We start from the raw sequence: 19,302 nt of genomic DNA on the forward strand, positions 1-19,302 counted from the left end.
ACACCTTCCTTAGCACATACAAACCCTGAAGTACTTGTTTAGTGTGTGCTTATGAACAGAGTGGGTTACTCCTAAAGGTCTCCTGGCGAAAAATCTCATTTCACCTGCTGTTTTCCCCACAAAAGCTCTTTTTGCTAAAGAAAAGAGGAAATGCATATGATATCCTCACTTGGGTCACTTCCCTTTTGAGAAATGTTATTTTACTTCAATATTCTGGAATTTCCAAAATCTGTGCTAGGACAATACTTTTTATTTTATTTTATTTTATTTTATTTTATTTTATTTTACTTTTTCAGACAGGGTATTGCTTTGTCACCCAGGCTGGAGTGCAGTGGCATGATCCCGGTTCACTGCAGCCTCAACCACCCAGGCTCAAGCAATCTTCCCTCCTCAGCTCCTACCCTTCCCACTCCCCAGTAGCTGGAACTACAGGTGCCACCACCACACTTGGCTAATTTTTGTATTTTTTGTAGAGATGGGGTTTCACCGTGTTGCCCAGGCTGGACAATACTTTTTAAAATTGACATATCTAATTATCTTAGGGACAGCAAGCAAACCAGCAGAATTCATCCCCTCAATTTATATATGATGAACAGATGACTTAATATCATATCTGGATTTTAACATTGTCTCAGTCCTATGTCAACAGAATGGTTTTTGATATCATCTCCTGCTGTATGGTAAATTGTTGCCAGGTTCCATACCAGATGAACTGCCAAATGGCCTGAAAAAGAGCAACATGCCACTGCAAATGGCAGGAATAATGAGGATGTGATAACACAGAAGGGGCTCTCAAAGGGAGCTGGAAATGCACCACGGTGAGGTCTGTGGGGAGGTGTGGGACGATGAGAATGGACGTGTAAGGGCGCTACCTAACAACTTTGTGCACTGACCCCTGTCCTGCTGGGGGATCTGAGTAGGCAAACCTGTCTATTATACTCACATGAGGCTTTGCCTTTGAAATTTAAGGCTGTGCTGGTAGAGACGGAAGAGAATGCCTGCAGGAGGATCATTCTTGTGAGAGTAAGCCACTCCATAACAGCTTCACAATCGCCTCTCTGTGATAATTCAGGTCAAAAGGGGAGCGGGTTCATCTCCTTTCCTCCTTCCTAACTCAATCTCACTTTTGTCCTTTTTACCTAGAATCACTTTTTTCAGTGCCTCTATGTAGTCCTTATTAAGCATAGTGGGGAAATGAGTTTATCACCAAATGTATGGGTAATTTTAAAACAATAGCCAGAAACACATTATTATAAGACATAGTAAGTTGCCCTATATCATCTCTACCTGAGGCTAACTCAACATGCTGGGTAGTATGTTCCTGTGAGGAAGGTCGGGGTGTTGTATTCTCTCTAGTAACCATATGCCCTGGCACAAAGTTGTAAAATTTTTTGGATAGTTAAATATTATTCACTTTTGCCTTATCTGCAATGAAGACTCATCTTCCTTCTGCCAATTAGACCATATCCTAGATACTTCTCTGCACCAGCCATTTATGAACACCCAGAGAATGGAAATTCATTTTATTAACACCTTTCAAAACACAAGGATAATAAACACACTGAACAAAATCTGAGCATTCTCTCCACCCGAATACAAATTTTCATCTTAATCAACCCTCTTGCCTAACATGGCTGGATTTAGATTTCCGTTAGTTGAACTGTCTGTGGCACACTGCTTGCCCTGTTGGCCTGCGTCCTTGAGAGCTGACTAAACCCTTTATTTGTGGGCTTAGACAGAAGTCTGATTTTAGACCCTGGGACAAGATTTGGCCCAGTTTAAAAATTGGTTTTAATGAAATCAATGAGTTCTTAGCAGCTTACTCTCTCTTAAAACTCTAATCTGTCACTTTAAAATGTAAAAGGACCTCACATCAAGAAGTCATGGAGGCTCCTGAGAGCCTCATTGAAACGTTCTGTTAGCATCAATTGGGAAGGGCTTGCTAATGGGTCTACACAACACTGATTTATTTAGAGAGTGTCATGTGCTTGAGAGCTGCCTTGGCGAGGAACTGTGCTAAACATAGAGATACACATTCCATGCCCACTGGGCTCACATAAAAGGGAAAAAATACGCAATAGGGGTTTACCTCAGTGGGGTGAGGCTTGATATTTTCCAGATGGTGACACCACAAGTGAGTTCAATAGAAATATCTTTAGAAAAAGATGCTCAAATATTAAATAAGCAATGAATAGACACAAAGCCACGATCTGCTGCATTTCTTTACATCTGGGCTGGGAGTGTCTCTTGTCCCTAGCTGCAGATGGGGTGGTCTTCTTTGTCAGTGGGAGGCCCCATTGTATTTCCCATTAGGAAGATTATTCTGGCAGGGCAAGTTGTAGAACCTGAATGTTATTCATAAATAGATTCAGGGCTTCTCTTGGGGTGAGAATGGAGGAAAGAGAAGAGAGCAGCAAGGAAGATATTTTTCTTGGATTCAGGAGTCCAGTTCTATGCATTGCATGTAAAAGATCAGGCGTTTTCTTTTCAATCTTGGTAAAGGTCAGTAAACACAACAGTCAGAAGGCAGAAAATGGAGTGGATCAAAATGATGATCATGAAATAGCTTAGAAACAAGCTGGTCAGGACTTCAGACAGCCAGTGATAAGGCAGGAGACCATGGAAAGTGTATTAGTCCATTTTCACACTGCTGATAAAGACATACCCAAGACTGGGAAGAAAAAGAGGTTTAATTGGACTTACAGTTCCACATGGCTGGGAAGGCCTCAGAATCATGGCAGGAGGTGAAAGGCACTTCTTACATGGCAGCAGCAAGAAAAAATGAGGAAGATGCAAAAGCGGAAACCCCTGATAAACCCATCAGATCTCGTGAGACTTATTCACTACCATGAGAACAGTATGGGGGAAACCGCCCCCTTGATTCAAATTATCTCCCACTGGGTACCTCCCACAATATGTGGGAATTATAGAAGTACAATTTAAGATGAAATTTGGGTGGGGACACAGAGCCAAAAAATATCAGAAAGGGAAAACAGAGTCAGCCATGGGAGGCAAGGACAGGCAATGTGGCTGTATCCCCCCTGGTGCTTACTAAGTCTATATTTAAGGAAATCAAGGAAGTGATCTGCTTTGCCACCTGTGTGTGTGGGTAGGTGTAGGTATGTACATGTGTTCACGTGTATGTGTGTTGGCAGGTGGAGTTCAGGAGGCCCCAGGAAAGTAGGTGGAAAAGGCCTCAGCCTGTACTTCCCTGGGGCTGTGTTATCCCCCTCCACACTTCTTAAAGGATCACGAGGCCTCTCTTTCAGTTTTTGGCTAAAGTATATAGAATGCTCAAGACAAAGAAGTACCATCAAAATACTGTTTTTTGGTTGCAGCACTATCAGTGGACGGTTTTGAAGATGTATACTTGTGCAGTGCTATTAGCTATTTCAGCTTAGGGTTCCCAAAGAGCCGTGCCAATTTACTGTGTTACTCATCTTCTTCAGCTCAGCCCCATGATGAAACAGTCAAACATCCTCCACAGGGTCTTTCTACCATCATAGACAGATAAATGTTTAGAGACCTACTTAAATGACTTTGCAACCTACTCTCTAGCTTTATTTCCCTAACTTCCCTTAAGATATGAATTACCTGGGGTACCTCGTCAACCACAAGTTGCCAAGCTTCAACCATAATCCGCTGAAACAGCATTATCTGGAAGAGAGGTGTGGTGATCTACACATTTAACAAATGCTCCAGGTCATACTTATGGTCAGGGTTCAAAACTGTCTATGCCCCAGTTTAGTGCTTTCATAGTCCATTAGTTCAGTTGTTGTTGTTGTGGGATGGAGCTGGGACATGGATGAGTTTTCAGAGTTCCTCAGGTGATTCTAAGAAGCAGTCAGGGGCCACTGTGGCATACAGCACTTTGTCATGTTCCCCTTGTGGGCTTTGCAGTCAGACTATCTGTGTTTAAATCTGGCTCTGCCATTGCTTGCTACCTGTGCAACTCCAGGCAATTTCTCTACCTTTTCTAAGCCTTAGTTTCTACAGTTCTAAAATAGGAACCACAATATGACCTGCCTCCTAAGATTATTTTGAGGATTAGAGAGCTAATTGTGTAAAATAGGCTGGCATGTTGCGAGCACTCAGTAGATTTTTTGCTGTCATTATTAATTTCACACGTGCCTCTGTGTTAAGAACGGGGGTCATGAAGATGAGTAAGATGCAGCTCCTGGGCCCTGAGAGAGTTTGCCATCTCTCAGGAGAGAAAGACCGATGCAAACTCATGGCTAATCCAGGCTGTAGGAGCAATAGGAACAAACTGTTCTGAGCTTAGTAGAGATGGTGAGTTGTCTCCAGTGGGAAAAAGTGGAACTAGGGACATGAAAGGCAGGTGACTTTTGAGCTGAAGCTTGAAGAATGGCAGGTGGACAAACCCTGTAGGGGGAACAAACTGCAAGCAGAGGGAGTTCGTGGTTTCACCAACAGACAGTATTTCAGAGTGGCTGTGTTTAGTGTTTGCGAAATGAGCCTTAAAGGCAGATTGGGATCAAATTCTGAAGACCTATGAAGGCAATATGGAGGGTTTTAGTCATGTGACAATGGGGACCAACCACCAGAAGGTTGGTAAGTGAGATAATTGGATGTCTAACTTAGAGCAATAATCCTGACAGTAGCATGCAAGACAGGGATGCAGAATGGAGATGCGGCACACAGGGGTGAAGACTGGACCAGACATTTCATTCATTCATTCATTCAGCAAATACTTTTTAGGCACCTACTAATGACAGACAGTTGATGCTGAGCTGCAAGAGCGAACAGGACAAAGTCACTGCCCACATAGTTAGAAGGCAGTTGCAATAGACCAGGTGAGTGAGTAGGAAGCCTGAGCAGACCAGCAGCCGCAGGACAGGAGAGGAGAGGTGGGACAGGAGAGAGATCGTGCAGGTCCAACCAACAGACATGGGGACAAATATCCAGATAAGACTAATACCTCAGGCAAAGAGGAAAATTGTATGGGACCGCAGGCACCAAAGGGGTGTGTATTGGAGAGACCACATGTGCCAACCACTCTGCCTTCTCTCACTTCTCTCAATCTCTTGGTGTCTCCAAGCTCCTTCCTGTGAAAGGGTCTTTGTGCATGTCATTTCTTCTATTTTTAAATTTGTTCATGATTGGCTCTTTCTCATCCTCGAGAGGCCTTTCTTGACCAACCCATCTAAGTAGGATTCTCATTGACCCCTACCATCACAAACTGTCCTGCTTATACTTTTCATAGTGTCCATTTGTGAGTGTACTCCCTTCCCACCAATATAAGTCCATGCAAGTAAGAGATATGCCATTAGCTCATTGCCATATCTCTGGCACCTTGCACAGTATCTAGCCATAGCAGGCAGCCAGTAAATATGTATCGAATAAATAAAACTCTATTTCAGGCATCACTTGTCTAAAGCAGAGGAGGAGACTGCCCTGCTGGAGTGTGACATTCAAGACTTGGGCCCATGACTTGGCAGTGGCATGTTGAGGATGTTGAACCCTGATCTGGGCAGAACGTACTGATTGGCCCACAAGATTGCAGGTGAAAGAGACACATGGAAAATGCTAACAGAAAATGACAAATTGCGAGTTGGGCATTTATAAACCATAAAACATAAGGAAAAGTGTCCTGTATACTCATTTCCTCCATCCTGCCTATTCCTCCATGTATCCCTATGTTGCCCCATAGACCTCTGAAGTCTGGGTGACTTGGTAGTGATACCAAAGAGGTGGGGAACTATTTGGTAGCCTGTATTTGCCATTTGGTGTATGGAGTTGTCTTAGTCTGGAATCACTTGGGTTGTAAGTGAGAGAAACCCACCTAGAGAGCTTAATACAATGGATAACAAGCAATCTCACAGGCATCCAGGGCCAGAAAGCCAGTGACATCTGGCCACAGGGACCTGAACTGGGGCTCTTTCTCTGTTCTCCCATTTCTCTGCACAGAGCAGTTTCTCCTGCTTCCCGTGGTCTACCCCCTCATGACTTCAACTTGCTTGTGGACTGACTCCAACCCTGACTCCGTATGACCTTTATTTGGTCCATCACCATCCATCAGCAGGCTGACTCAGTCTCTCTTTCTCCAAACATAAATGCTCTGGGGAGGAAGATTAGCTCAGCTGGTCTATAAATGGGCTCCCCACTGGGGCAGGTGTTTGTTCTTGGTCCAATCATCTCAGGCCAGATCTCTGAGTAAAAGAGGCAGCTGGGACTGGGGACAGGGAAGTTAAGGGAAGTAGACCAAATAAAACAAAATTCCCTTGAACGTAACTTTTGCACCACCCCACCGCTAGTTGTACAGTTTGAAGAGCCTCAATGATGTGAGAGGGAGAGAGTCAAAATAGCATTACCATCATTTAACAACAGTTTCTAATATTACCCAGACCTTAATAAGACCAATGAAGTCTTAGTTAAAAATAGTAACTAAAGTTTACTAAAGCAATATAATATTCTCTGTTATTTAAGCAAATCCCATTCAAACCTTCTAGAGCTTCTTTAAGATTTTTTATCCTAAAATAGCTTTAAACTCCCTGAATGACTCAAATGGAAACAGATCAAGTAGCATTTCATGTGCCTTAAATATGACATGAATTCTAAGTGATTCTTATGTTTAAGCTTTTTAAGTGAAATATATTGCATGTTATATGCGTTTGTTCAGTATGCGTGTAGATCATACAGTTTTGTAGAGTTAACCAAAACTCTAATGATGAATTGTAGTCCAGAGTTTCTATAAGTCTGCTTCTTAAAAATTGCCTTGGAAAAGAATGGCTGAAGTCACCTATTAAATTAAATCATAAAGATACCACAGAGTTCAATTAAGATACAAAGTTTAGGGGTATCATAATTTCTGCTCCCTTAACAATACACCCACAAGAAAAATAAAACATTACTAAGGTGGATAGTTTGTCTGGAAGACTAGAAGTTACAATGTCAATATAGTTTGCCTGACCCAAAGTGAAACCTCTGGAGTCTACAGAGTGGTGCTTGTCCCGGTTCTCATGCACTTCCATGAGCATGAACGGTGATGGAATGTCCTGAACAGCAAATGGCACTCTCATCACTAATCAAGTCCTGGAATCTCACCATCAATAGCCATTCTACCATCTTGAAACAGATCCTACTAGTAACCCAATGCTCCTGGAAGAAGGAAGTAAATTAAGCAGAGAGAACAGCGTGGCTGGAGTTACACAGGAGGTTCGAATCTCAGCTTTGCTGATTGCTGGTTGTATTCTCGAATAAGCCACTTAACTCTAGTTTTCTTATTTGTAAAATGGGATAACAATATCCACCCCATAGGTTTGTGGTGATTGAAAGGAATTTTATATATTAAAAAGCACCTGTACATAGTAGGCACTCAATAAATGGTAGTTATTACTACTATGAAAGAAAAAAAGGTAGGTCCTTTAAGGTTCCAACCCTATTTACATTAAAACCCTCTGGATTATGGTTTCTGTGTGGTTCCCAGGTGGCTATATGTCTGTGCCAAACCTCTTCTAATCCCAATCCATGTCCTGTAAGCACAGCACCTTCCCTCTTGCCTCCAAGAGTTCATTTATACCACGTGAGCCACTTGATCCAAATGCCTCTCTACCTGCCCACCCATCATCTTCTGAGACACAACCCAAGCCACACATGCAGTGGTGGGCTAGGAAACCAGCTCCCCAGAACAAGCCCAGATTTGCAGAGTTTGCTGATTGCCATGATGTAAATATCCCCACCATGGCTGACTTCAAGCTACCAAAGATTTAACAATTGGCTAACAAAATTCCTGATTATTCTCCCTAAGTGTGAGAAGTCACTTAATGACTTCCTTCCAAAGAGTACAGTGTGGAAACACAGGGAACAAAAAGTAAAATTACAGTGAGGAAACCTAACAGATACTACCTCAGCCAGGTGATCAAGATTAACATCAACAGTGGTAAGTCATGTTGGTAGTGTGTATCCTAACATGATGAGGTGACAATGGCACTTTACCTCTGAGGTCTTCCTCCCCAGAAACATATAACCCTAGTCTAACTGTATTAATCTGTTTTCACACTGCTATAAGGAACTGCCTGAGACTGGGTAATTTATAAAGGAAAGAAATTTAATTGATTCACAGTTCAGCATGGCTGGGGAAGCCTCAGGAAACACAATCATGGCAGAAGGCAAAGGAGAAGCAAGCCATCTTCTTCACAAGGCGCAGAAAGAAGTGCTGAGCAAAGGAGGAAGAGCCCCTTATAAAACCATCAAGTCACTGGGCGCAGCAGCTCAGGCCTGGAATCCCTACACTCTGGGAGGCCGAGGCGGATTGATCACCTGATGTCAGGAGTTCAAGACCAGCGTGGCCAACCTGGTGAAACTCCATCTCTACTAAAAATACAAAATTTAGCTGTAGCGGGTGCCTGTAATCCCAGCTACTCAGGAGGCTGAGGCAGGAGAATCACTTAAACCCAGGAGGCAGAGGTTATAGTGAGCCAAGATCGCACCACTGCACTCCAACCTAGGTGACAGAGCGAGACTCCGTCTCAAAAAAAAAAAAAGAAAAGGGAAGAAAAGAAAAGACCATCAGATCTTGTGAGAGCTCACTATCATGAGAAGAGCATGGGGGAACTGTCCCCATGATACAATCACTTCCTATTGGATCCCTCCCACAACATGTGGGGATAATGGGGATTATAATTCAAGTTGAGATTTAGGTGGGGACACAACCAAACATATCACTAACCATGAGAAATCTCAACTGAGGGGAATTCTACAAAATACTAACTAATATGCCTGAAAACTGTCAAGGTCATCAAAAACAATTTAAGTCTGAGAAACAGTCACAGCCAAGAGGAGCCGAAGGAGAAATGACAACTAAATGTAATGTGCTACCCTGGATGGAGTCCTGGAACAGAAAAAGGGCACTAGGTAAAAACTAGGAAATAAAGTATACTGAATAAAATTTACTATGGACTTTAGTTAATAATAATGTTAATAATAATGTATCGTGGGTTCATTCATTGTAGCAAATATATCACACTAATGTGAGTTATTAATCATAGGTGAAACTGGATGCAAAGCATATGGGAACTACAGCCATTTTTCTGTAAATCTAAAACTGTTCTAAAATTTTAAATGTATGTTAAAAATATTCTGAATATGGCCAGGCACAGTGGCTCACTCCTGTAATCCCAGCACTTTGGGAGGCTGAGGCAGGTGGATCACGAGGTCAGAAGTTCGAGAACAGTCTGGCCAACATAGTGAAACCCCATCTCTACTAAAAATACCAAAAATTAGCCAGGTGTGGTGGTGTGCGCCTGTAATCCCAGCTACTCATGAGGCTGAGGCAGGAGAATCACGTGAACCCGGGAGGCGGAGGTTGCAGTGAGCTGAGATCGCGCTATTGGACTCCAGCCCGGGCGACAGTGTGAGACTCTGTCTCAAAAAAAAAAATTTTATATATATATATATCTGTCCATCTCTCTGGGGTGCACGGCCCTGGAGAGCATAGTGCAAGCTCTCCTCACCCATGCATCCCCAAAGCTCCTTACAACGAGGGCACAGAGTAAATGCCATAGTGTTGAACCTGTGCTGTGAACTAAAAGATACTGGGGAGTAATTCGCCAAGAACATTCAGCTTAACTCTCTTTTCTCCTCTTCCCATCTGGTTTCTGGTCAAATACAGGAGATTCCAGCATAGGAACTTAGAGCACGGCTTCTAGCTGAAATGCCTAGTGCCTGGTGAAAGCCCTGCCTTGTTGCTTTCCAGCTCTGCGGTCCTGTGCTAGTTTTGTAATTTCCCTGGACCTCAGTCCCTTTATCTGTAAAATGGGAGTGATCATGCTGTCTTCATCACAGGTTTTTGGGAATACCAAATGAATGAATCCATGTAAAGTTATTGGTGTAGTGTCTGGCCCATGGCACAGCCTCTGGGAGAGTTGGCTCTTACCCCATCCATTGTTCCTCACTTGAGCTGCAAGGGTTTCTCAAGTGAAGCACTGCATTGAGTTCTTGGCTCAGCTTCAGCGCACCTTAGATCTTCCTTACTCACCCTCTGGTATCCTGAATCCTCCTATTAAATCCATATATACATTCTGGCCATTCTCTTTTAGACATCTTTGAACCTGCAAACCGCTAACTTCTCTTTTATTTTAGCTTGAAATCACCACTAGGAATGAACTGGTGAGAACTGTCACACAAACATGCCTCCGTTTACTCAGGAACTCAAATACTTAGATTCTATAAGGAAGTGCAACTTTTTCTTTGCTCTCTCTCTCTTTAGCCACCTGGGAGGAGCTGGAGGACGAAGAACTTCACAGAAGAATGGAGTCCCAAAGAAACAGCTTCAGGAACTGAGGAGAGCCAGAAATGTAATGTATTTAGGGCTCCCTTGTGAAAACACAAAAACAAAAATAAAAATGCCTCCCGCTGCCTCGACATCTCCATTCCACTGATGCCCGACCATTCTTTTGAAAAACAAACGGAAAAAGTGAAGTGTTGATGACAGTCGCTGGGGGGTTAGAGTAAGGCCCTGTTGTGGAAGAGGCCTGCTGTTTCACAAAAGACGAGCTTTGTCTTGACTGACATGTCCTTAAAAACAAAACCACAAGTAAACTCTGGGATGTGTGTGTGTGTGTGTGTGTGTGTGTGTGTGTGTGCGCGCGCGCGCGCACATGTGCATGCTGATACCCGCTAATGGGTGAATTGGGGGTGGGGCTCTGCACAGTCTGAATTTGATTTGCAGGATTATGAATTGTCTTGAATGTTTTGGGAAAAGTTTGAGGATTTGGTGGATATTTGAGAATTAGAAGTTTTATTTGAGGAGCATTTAAGTACTGAGTTGGTTATCTGGTAAACATCTAGACTCTGTCCTTAGCTACTTTCACGAGTCTCCTTTCTTTCCAGAAAGTTTGAAGTTCTTTAAAAGAAATATTTGTTCCTGAGATTCAAGGGTGGTGACGAGTGTGGTCTTAACTGTAAAGGAAAGAAAAAAGTGAAAAATCTCAAACATTGCTTGAAATTTTTACACTAGATAGTCATATATTCCACTCTGAAAATATAAGATTCTATATCTTGTATATATATTTAAAACATCATACTAATTTCTGGAGTACATGAGACAATGTTTTTTCTTGTAAAAAACTTTTAAAACTAATTTAATAGATATGATTGGTGTCTCATTTTAATCTTCTTTGATTACTAAGGAGGCTATACATTTTTTTATATTTCCTTTCCTATAAATTGTTTAGTCATGTTGTTTTTACATACATATTTTGGAATTTTAGGAGTTCTTCCTTAGCAACTTGTAAGTCCTGTTTTTTTAATTGCAGAATATTTCAGACATATGGAAAAGTAACAGATATATTTAAAGCTCCCTTTGTAACCTTCCCAGTTACCATTTCCCACCCTCTCCTCCAGAGGTAATTTACCACTTACAGTTGCTTTACATCTTTCCCTTCCACATTTTAATAGTTTTAGTCCTTGGTCATCTCTCTCTATATTTCTCTCTCTCTTTTTCTCACACACTCATAAACATACACACACATTCATTAGATTTTAAACTTTATATGACTGATAATATGCTAAACTTAGCATCCTGCAGCTTGCTTTTTAAAAACTCATTTTGACAGATTTTAAGATCCATTTTATTCATTTCAATGGCTAAACTAAATTCCGCTGTATGAATATAACATAAATTATTTTTCCACTCTGAGGGAATCCATTATGTAATTACGTATATTCACTCTATTTCTGGTTGGTGTGTGTGTATATGTGCACACATACTATAAATATATTTCCCTATGTCTTCTTATTTTATTTTTGTACAGAAGTTAAAGTTTTTTACAGAGTTAAGTCTGTTAATTGTTCTCTGTGATTTCTTTTGTTGCTTCAAAGCATATAATGTGTTTACTCCACCAAAGAGCTAACAAATATTCATTCATATTTTCTTGTACTTTTTCTGAGATGCAAGAGTGGTGATGAGTGTTGGCACTTTGGGAGGCCGAGACGGGTGGATCACTAGGTCAGGAGTTCAAGACCAGCCTGACCAACATGGTGAAACCCCATCTCTACTAAAGATACAAAATTTAGCTGGGCGTGGTGGCACACGACTGTAATCCCAGCTACTCAGGAGGCTGAGGCAGGAGAATCGCTTGAACCCGGGAGGTGGAGGTTGCAGTGAGGTGAGATCGCGCCATTGCACTCCAGCCTGGACAACAGAGCAAGACTCCATCTCAAAATAAAAACAGAAAAGAGAACGACAAGTGAAAAATTTCAAACATCACTCAAAATTTTTACACTAGTTAGTCATACATTCCACTCCAAAAATGTCAGATTCTATATGTCATATACTTATTTTAAAACGTCATAGTAATTTCTGGACTATATGGGACAATGCTTTTTCTTATAACTTTTTTTATTAACTTAATAGATGTGATTGAGATTTTTCTTTCTAAAGAATTAAACTTTTTAATTTAATTATTTAGCTACTCTTAAAATTGTGGGGTGGATAGAAACACACACATAAATCCTCTTCCTCCATATGCTATCCTAACAGGGTTTATTCAATTATATATTCCTTGGTTATAATTTCTTTATCACAAATTACATTTTGCATTGTTATATATGATAAATTTATTTTTGGACTTTCTATTCTGTTTCATTGATATCTATGTTACTTCAGTATTTGGATCCTATTTTAATTATTGTTGTTTTAGAAAACATTTTCAGAGCTGATAGTCCCCATAATTTCTCTTTTTCAAAATTTTATTTGATATTCATACTCACTTATATTTCTTATCAATGTTATTCAAGTTTTATAGCATTTCAGGGAAAATTGTGTTGAATTTTTCAATTGGGATTGTGTTAAAACTACACATTAATTTGGGGAGAGTTTACATTTGACTCTGTTTACCCTTCATTCCAAAACAGTTTCCAGTTGTCTTCTTTGTCTTTTCTTTATATACAGTCATCTACCAAAAAGGATGTTTTGATTGATTATTTGAAATATTTATTCATTTCATTTTTATTTCTTATCTTGTACTACCCAAAATTTCCAAAATAATATTAATGTTATTGAGGCCAACGTTGTTCTGGATTTTTCAAATGAATGTGACAAACGTATTTTTGTATAATTTTGGATACTGGCTTACGGAAGTATCCTTCTTTTTTTTTTTTTTTTTTTGTTTTGAGATGGAATCTTGCTGTGTCACCCAGGCTGGAGTGCAGTGGCATGATCTCGGCTCACCTGCAACCTCCGCCTCCCAGGTTCAAGCCATTCTCCTGCCTCAGCCTCCTGAGTAGCTGGGATTACAGGCAGGTGTCACCACACCTGGCTAATTTTTGTATTTTTAGTAGAAATGGGGTTTCACCATGTTGGCCAGGCTGGTCTCAAACTCCTGACCTCAGGTGATCCACCTGCCTCGGTGTCCCAAAGTGCTGGGATTACAGGCGTGAGCCACTGCGCCCAGCCGGAAGTATCCTTGTTTTCTGTCATCCTATAATGTTTTTATTTGAGCATCTATGAAAATGATCATATTCTCTCTTAGTGACTCTTATTAATACACATTTATGTCACTGTATTTAATACATTTCTCTAAATTTTAAGACCCCTGAATTTTTAGATCAATATATTTTATGTAATTGTTCTTTGTATTCAATATATAATGTTCGATTCTGTTTCTCTGATTTTTGCATTTTTGAAATGCCTGTAGTTCTTGTTTATTTATATTGATTGGGTTTGGTATCAGAATTGTGTTTGCTTTATACAATAATCTGTGTAGCTTTGCAGGTGTGTAGAGGGACATCAGTCAGCGTGACAGCTGCAGCTTCCTTCTGCCGAAGTAACCTATCTTACCAGTGAGTTTGGGATAGAACAGGCCCTGCCTCCTTGCCTCCTCCTGGGAACCAGCCTGCCCACAGAGAACATGCTTTCTGAGCTATAACTCTCACCATACATTTCACAGGGGCAACCTCCATGTGGAGACACATGGTGATTCAGTGCTGCCTGGGAAGAGGGCGTGGGTAATTCAAACTCTAGGGTTTGGTGTTGAAAGATCTGTGGTTGTCACTCATCTAAGCCACACCCTCAAATCCAGTATTTATTACTGATAAAGCTGTTCTTTTTATTTCCATCTATCTAATTTCCTTGCCTATCTCTTAATTAACTCTGACTTTCAGTGGAGGAAAAGGGGTGTTACATATTAGTCGCTCAAACTCCAATAGTCTAACATGTTTAAAAGGATTTCCAGAAAGAGAAAATAAAATGGATGAAGGAAAAACAATATTCTAAAGATAATGTGGCGAAGGTTGCACAACTCTGTGAATATACTAAAACTTTAAATGGTTGAATACTTTAAATGGTTGAATTTTATGGAATGTAAAATACATCTCAATAAAGAGATTTTTAAAAATAGCTAGAAACTTTTCAGAGGTAATGCAAATTACTGATTTTTTCAGAAATTACAATATAAATCAAAATGAAGTCATCCCTAGGTGTATCATAGTGAAAGAGAAAAACCCTTGATATACAGAAAAGATCTTAAAAGCTACCAGAAAGAAAGACAGATAATCTATTTTTAATGGTGATTAGTTTAGCAGACTTCTCAGCAGCAAAATAAAAGCTAAAAGACAATGGAATCATATATGCAAAGTGCTGGCAACCAGAGCCCTACCACCAGCTATACCATCAGGTCAAAAGTCAGGGTGAAATAAATATCTTCTCAAAGTTGGAGATAATTTATCATTATTTCACCTTCACTGAATAAATCCAAAGAAAGCAAAAAGGAGGAAATAAGACAAGAGGAGAAATAGATGAAAGAAATAGAAAGTCAAACTTAAAAAGAATTATCAAAGCTAAGAATAGGTTTTTAGAAAAAAAATAGTTTTAAGACTTAAGATTAACCAAAGAAGAAGAAAATGTACAAATACAGAAAAATTGTGAATTAAAAGGGGTATACATAAATGTAAAGAAAATACTTTTAAATTGCATGATAATCTTTAACAAGTTTATGCCACTAAATTTGAAAGCTACAAGGAAAGGGTCATTAACCCCTGAAAAATATAAATTTTCCAAACTATAGGTGAAACTAAATACCTGAATAGCTTATTAACTATTAAAAAACAATATCATTGGTTTAAAAACTTCCAATCATTCAAGGAACTGGTAACCCAACTATTACACAAACTGTTCCAAAAATAAGAGAAAATATCCCGTTATTTTCTCTCTGGACTCTTGTGCTCACTCTCACTTCTTGGCTATTTTAGCCCCCTCCTCACTATCACGCTTTCCAGTATTACTCCTCTCTTAATTCTTGGTGATTCCAACATACACTCAGCAACCCTTCCAGTAGCCTAAACCCTCAGTGCCTTAAGCTCCTCTCCTCCAATGACGTTATCTTCCACCCCATCTCAGCCACTCACTTCCATAACTGGCACCCTCCACAACCTCAATTTCATGTATCCGCTCACTGACCACCACCTCCTCTTATCTTTCCAGCTCATTATTTCAGCACTCTGTATTTAATAAACCCTTTGACCTACCATTCCCTTCCATTCCCTTCCTCCTACCACCTTTTCAGCACCCATCATGCCCTGATGTTCTAGCTTGACAGTGATCCCAGCTGAAAGTCCTCAGTACTCCTGCCCCTCTTTCCCTTAGTTATACTTACTCGGCCAAACTATGATCCTGTTTAATTCAACTTTCCATCTAACGTGAGCCTACAGAAGAAAAACATGCCATCAATCTAATGGACTCATCTTAAATTCAGAATCACAAACCTCAAGTGAGCCCTAATGCTCCCTGGCAGACGTACTGTATTTCCTAATCCATTTATCTCCTACTGTCCTCCTTTTTATTTATTCTCACATTTTTGATACCGCTCCCCACATTCTCACTCATGGAAAACCTTGCTTCCCATCACACTGAGGAAACTGGAGCAATCAGAAGAGGATTTAATAAATTCCTACCACCACCTCTGCCCTCCTCCTAGCCGATGGGCCTCCATGTTGTCTTCTTAGCAGCTACTCCAAGTGAATGAGCCACTCATGCTCCCATCTGAACTCAATCTCCCCACTTTGGTGGAACTAGATATTATTTCCTATTACTTATGTGGAACTAGGTATTATTTCCTTTTACCTATCTCAGGGCTAGTAAAGGACAGCTCTCCAGCAATTTCTCTCTCTGTCCCTCTGTCTCTCTCTCTCTCTGGTATCATTAACTTTCCCATTCTACTGGATGGGAAATTTCCAAATTTCCATTAGCACATAAACATATGGTTGTTTCTGCTATCTTAAAAAAAAACTTTCTCCTGTCCCCATGTCTCCCACCAGCTCTACCAAATTTCTCTGCTCACCTTTGTGTGAAAAATCCTTCAAAGTGTGGTCTGCACTCACTTCAATCCTTTCCTCCCACTCTCTGTGAAATAAAGATTCCCATCAGGTGTTCATTCTACAACACCCCACTGAAATCCCCTCTTCTTCAAGTTTTCCACATTGCTAATTTCATGAACTTGTACCTGCTCTCTTAGCAGCATTTAAACATAGTCAACTATTCCCTCATCCTTGATACCCTTTCTTCACTTGGCTGCCAGGACACTGCACTCTCCTGGTTTCCTCTTACCTCACTATGCAGTCCTCAGTCTCCTTAGCTAGTTCGTCATCTCCTCCCTGACTTCTCAACGTTGGAGAGCCACCACCACTCAGCTCTTCATCCTCTTCTCTATCCATACTCATTCTTTTGTTGTTATCACTTAGTCACATGGCTTTACCTCTTACCAATATGCAACAATTGCCAAATTTCTTTCTTTTATTATTTTCTTTTTCTTTTTCTTTTTTTTTTAGACAGGATCTCATTCTGTCATCAAGCTAGAGTGCAGAGCAGCAATCTTGGCTCACTGCAGCATCAACCTCCTGGGCTCAAGTGATCGTCCCACCTCAGTCTCCCGGGTAGCTAGAATCACAGGTGCATGCCACCACGTCCAGCTAATTTTTGTATTTTTTGTAGAGGTAGGGTTTCACCATGTTGCCCAGGCTGGTCTCGAACTCCTGAGCTCAAGCGATCTGCCCACCTCGTTCTCCCAAAGTGCTGGGATTACAGGTATGAACCACCGTGCCTGGCCCAATTGCCAAATTTCTGTTTCCAGCCCATACCTCTTTGCTGTGCCCCATACTCATGTATCCAACTGCCTGATAAAAATCTCCACTTGGATAGTCAGTTGCAACCTGAAACTTAACCTGTCCAAAACTGAAGTACTAATCTTTCCCCACATATGCCAACCTAGTTCTCCCCAGCCCAAATGATCACAGTGTGTTTCTAGTAGCTCAGCTCCAAAGCCTTATAATCTAAAACTTTCTTTCTCCTATACTCCTCATCCAATCCATCAGGAAATTCTGTTGGCTTCATCTTCAAGGTATGTCTAAAATCTGACCACTTATCCTCACGGTTATGCCACTTATCAGCCTAATTGAAAACAAACTACTTAAATGAAGATGGCTTTGTAGTATAATTTATTTCTCTGGTCTTGTAAACCAGGAATAGAGGATCACCTCTCCAGGACAGCCTCAGGAAAAAAGCATCCCACTTCACTTCTACCGCTAGCGCCCGGGAGTAAGCTTCTATCTCTTCCCTGCAGTTCTGCAGTAGCCTTCCTGGCTGGTCTCCATTCTTACCCTTCTGCAATCAGAAGTCCTTTAAAAAGCTGGTTGGGTCATGCTTTTCCTCTACTGAAACCTTCACAGGCCCATGAGGCAGAAGGTGTATACCACCCACATTCCCTCTCCGAAGCACCCCCTCCATTTCATCTCTGACCTCATCTGTTACCTCCTCCATCACTTTGCTCCAGCCTTGCCAGCCTACCCACTGTGTCTTAGATAGCCAGAGTCTTTGCTGTGGCTGCCTCCTCTGCTTGGAGTTCTCTGCTCCAGACAACTGCCTGGGTAATGCCCTCAATCCAGATTGTTACCTAAATGTCATGTTCTCAAATAGGCCTTCTCTGTGAAAAAATCTCAAGTAACCCCAGCACCACCACTGCCATACTCCTAATCACCAAACCCAACCTTCATTTATTCACACACTATGCAATTCACCCATTTAAAGTATACAACCCAATGGTATTTAGTATATTCACAGAGTTGTGCAACCATCACCACAATCAATTTTAGGACATTTTTGTCATCCCTAAAAGAAACCACATTGTTATCAATCCCCATTTCCCCAAATTCCTCCTCTCAGGCCCTAGGCAAACACCAATCTATTTTTCCTGTCTATGGATTTGCCTGTTCTGTACATTTGATCTAAATGAAGTCATATACTACGTGGCCCTTTGTGACTGGCTTCTTTCACTTAACATTATGTTTTCAAAGTTTATCAATGTAGCATGTATCTACATGTATCAGCAGTATGAATACATGCAGAATACAAGCAGGAATCACTACTTTATTTCTTTTTATGACTGAATGACATTTCATTGTATGGATTTGCCACATTTTTTTCTCCATTCACCAATAGAAGTGTGGCTAAAAACCATTGGATTGTATAATTTAAATGGGTGAATTGAAATGGAAACATTTGGGTTGTTTCCACTTTCTGACTATCATGAATAATACTACTATAAATATTTGTGTACAAGCTTTTTTGTGGACAGATGTTTTTATTTTTCTTGCATATATAGCTAGGAGTAGAATTACTAGGTCATATGGTTAACTCTATGTTTAACCTTTTTAGGAACTACCAGACTGTTTTCCAAAGTAGCTATACCATTTTGCATTTCCACCTGCAGTATATGAAGGTTCCAATCCCTTCATATCCCTGCCAACTCTTGTTATTGATCTTTTTGATGCCCGCTTTAATTTACAATAGCACTTATTACTTTCCAACATGATATAATATGTTTTTATTTCCTACCTTTTAAAATATTGTGTCTCTCTCTACTGCAATGTAAACTCAAGGAAGGCAGAAATTTTTGCTTTTTTAAATCTGTTTTGTTCACTCTTGAAAGTGCCTAGAACACAGGAAGCAGTCAATAAATATTTGTAGATTGATAAGCCCAGTTACTCAGATGGCTGAGCTGGGTGGATCCCTTGAGCCCAGGATTTTGAGGCCTCGCCACTACTGCTAGCCTGGGTGACAGAGCAAGACCTGGTCTCCAAAAAAAAAAAAAAAAATTGTGGATTGAAATGGAATGAGTTTAGCATAACTGATACCAAAACCAGACAACAGCATGAGAAAAGGAAGTATAAGTGAGTTCTGTTTATCAGCCTCAAAAATATATTTGTATTATTTAAGTTATGTTTTTATTCACAAATTATATATATATATATATGGTACAATGTGATGTTTCTATACATGTATACATTGTG

The 19,302-nt window shown here is 40.5% G+C and overlaps 1 long non-coding RNA gene across 1 annotated transcript in view; it reads left to right on the forward strand.

Annotated features, from left to right (window-relative positions):
- LOC134757594 (uncharacterized) overlaps window positions 1-10,383 on the forward strand; it is a 28,434-nt gene extending 18,051 nt beyond the window's left edge. Inside the window, exon 2 of the long non-coding RNA XR_010131749.1 lies at window positions 10,229-10,383. This is a non-coding gene — a long non-coding RNA (uncharacterized lncRNA). The remainder of the gene's footprint in view (window positions 1-10,228) is intronic.
- The last annotated feature ends 8,919 nt before the right edge of the window (window positions 10,384-19,302 follow it).

Source organism: Gorilla gorilla, chromosome 19, assembly GCF_029281585.2.
Source record: "Gorilla gorilla gorilla isolate KB3781 chromosome 19, NHGRI_mGorGor1-v2.1_pri, whole genome shotgun sequence".
Taxonomy (NCBI): domain Eukaryota; kingdom Metazoa; phylum Chordata; class Mammalia; order Primates; family Hominidae; genus Gorilla; species Gorilla gorilla.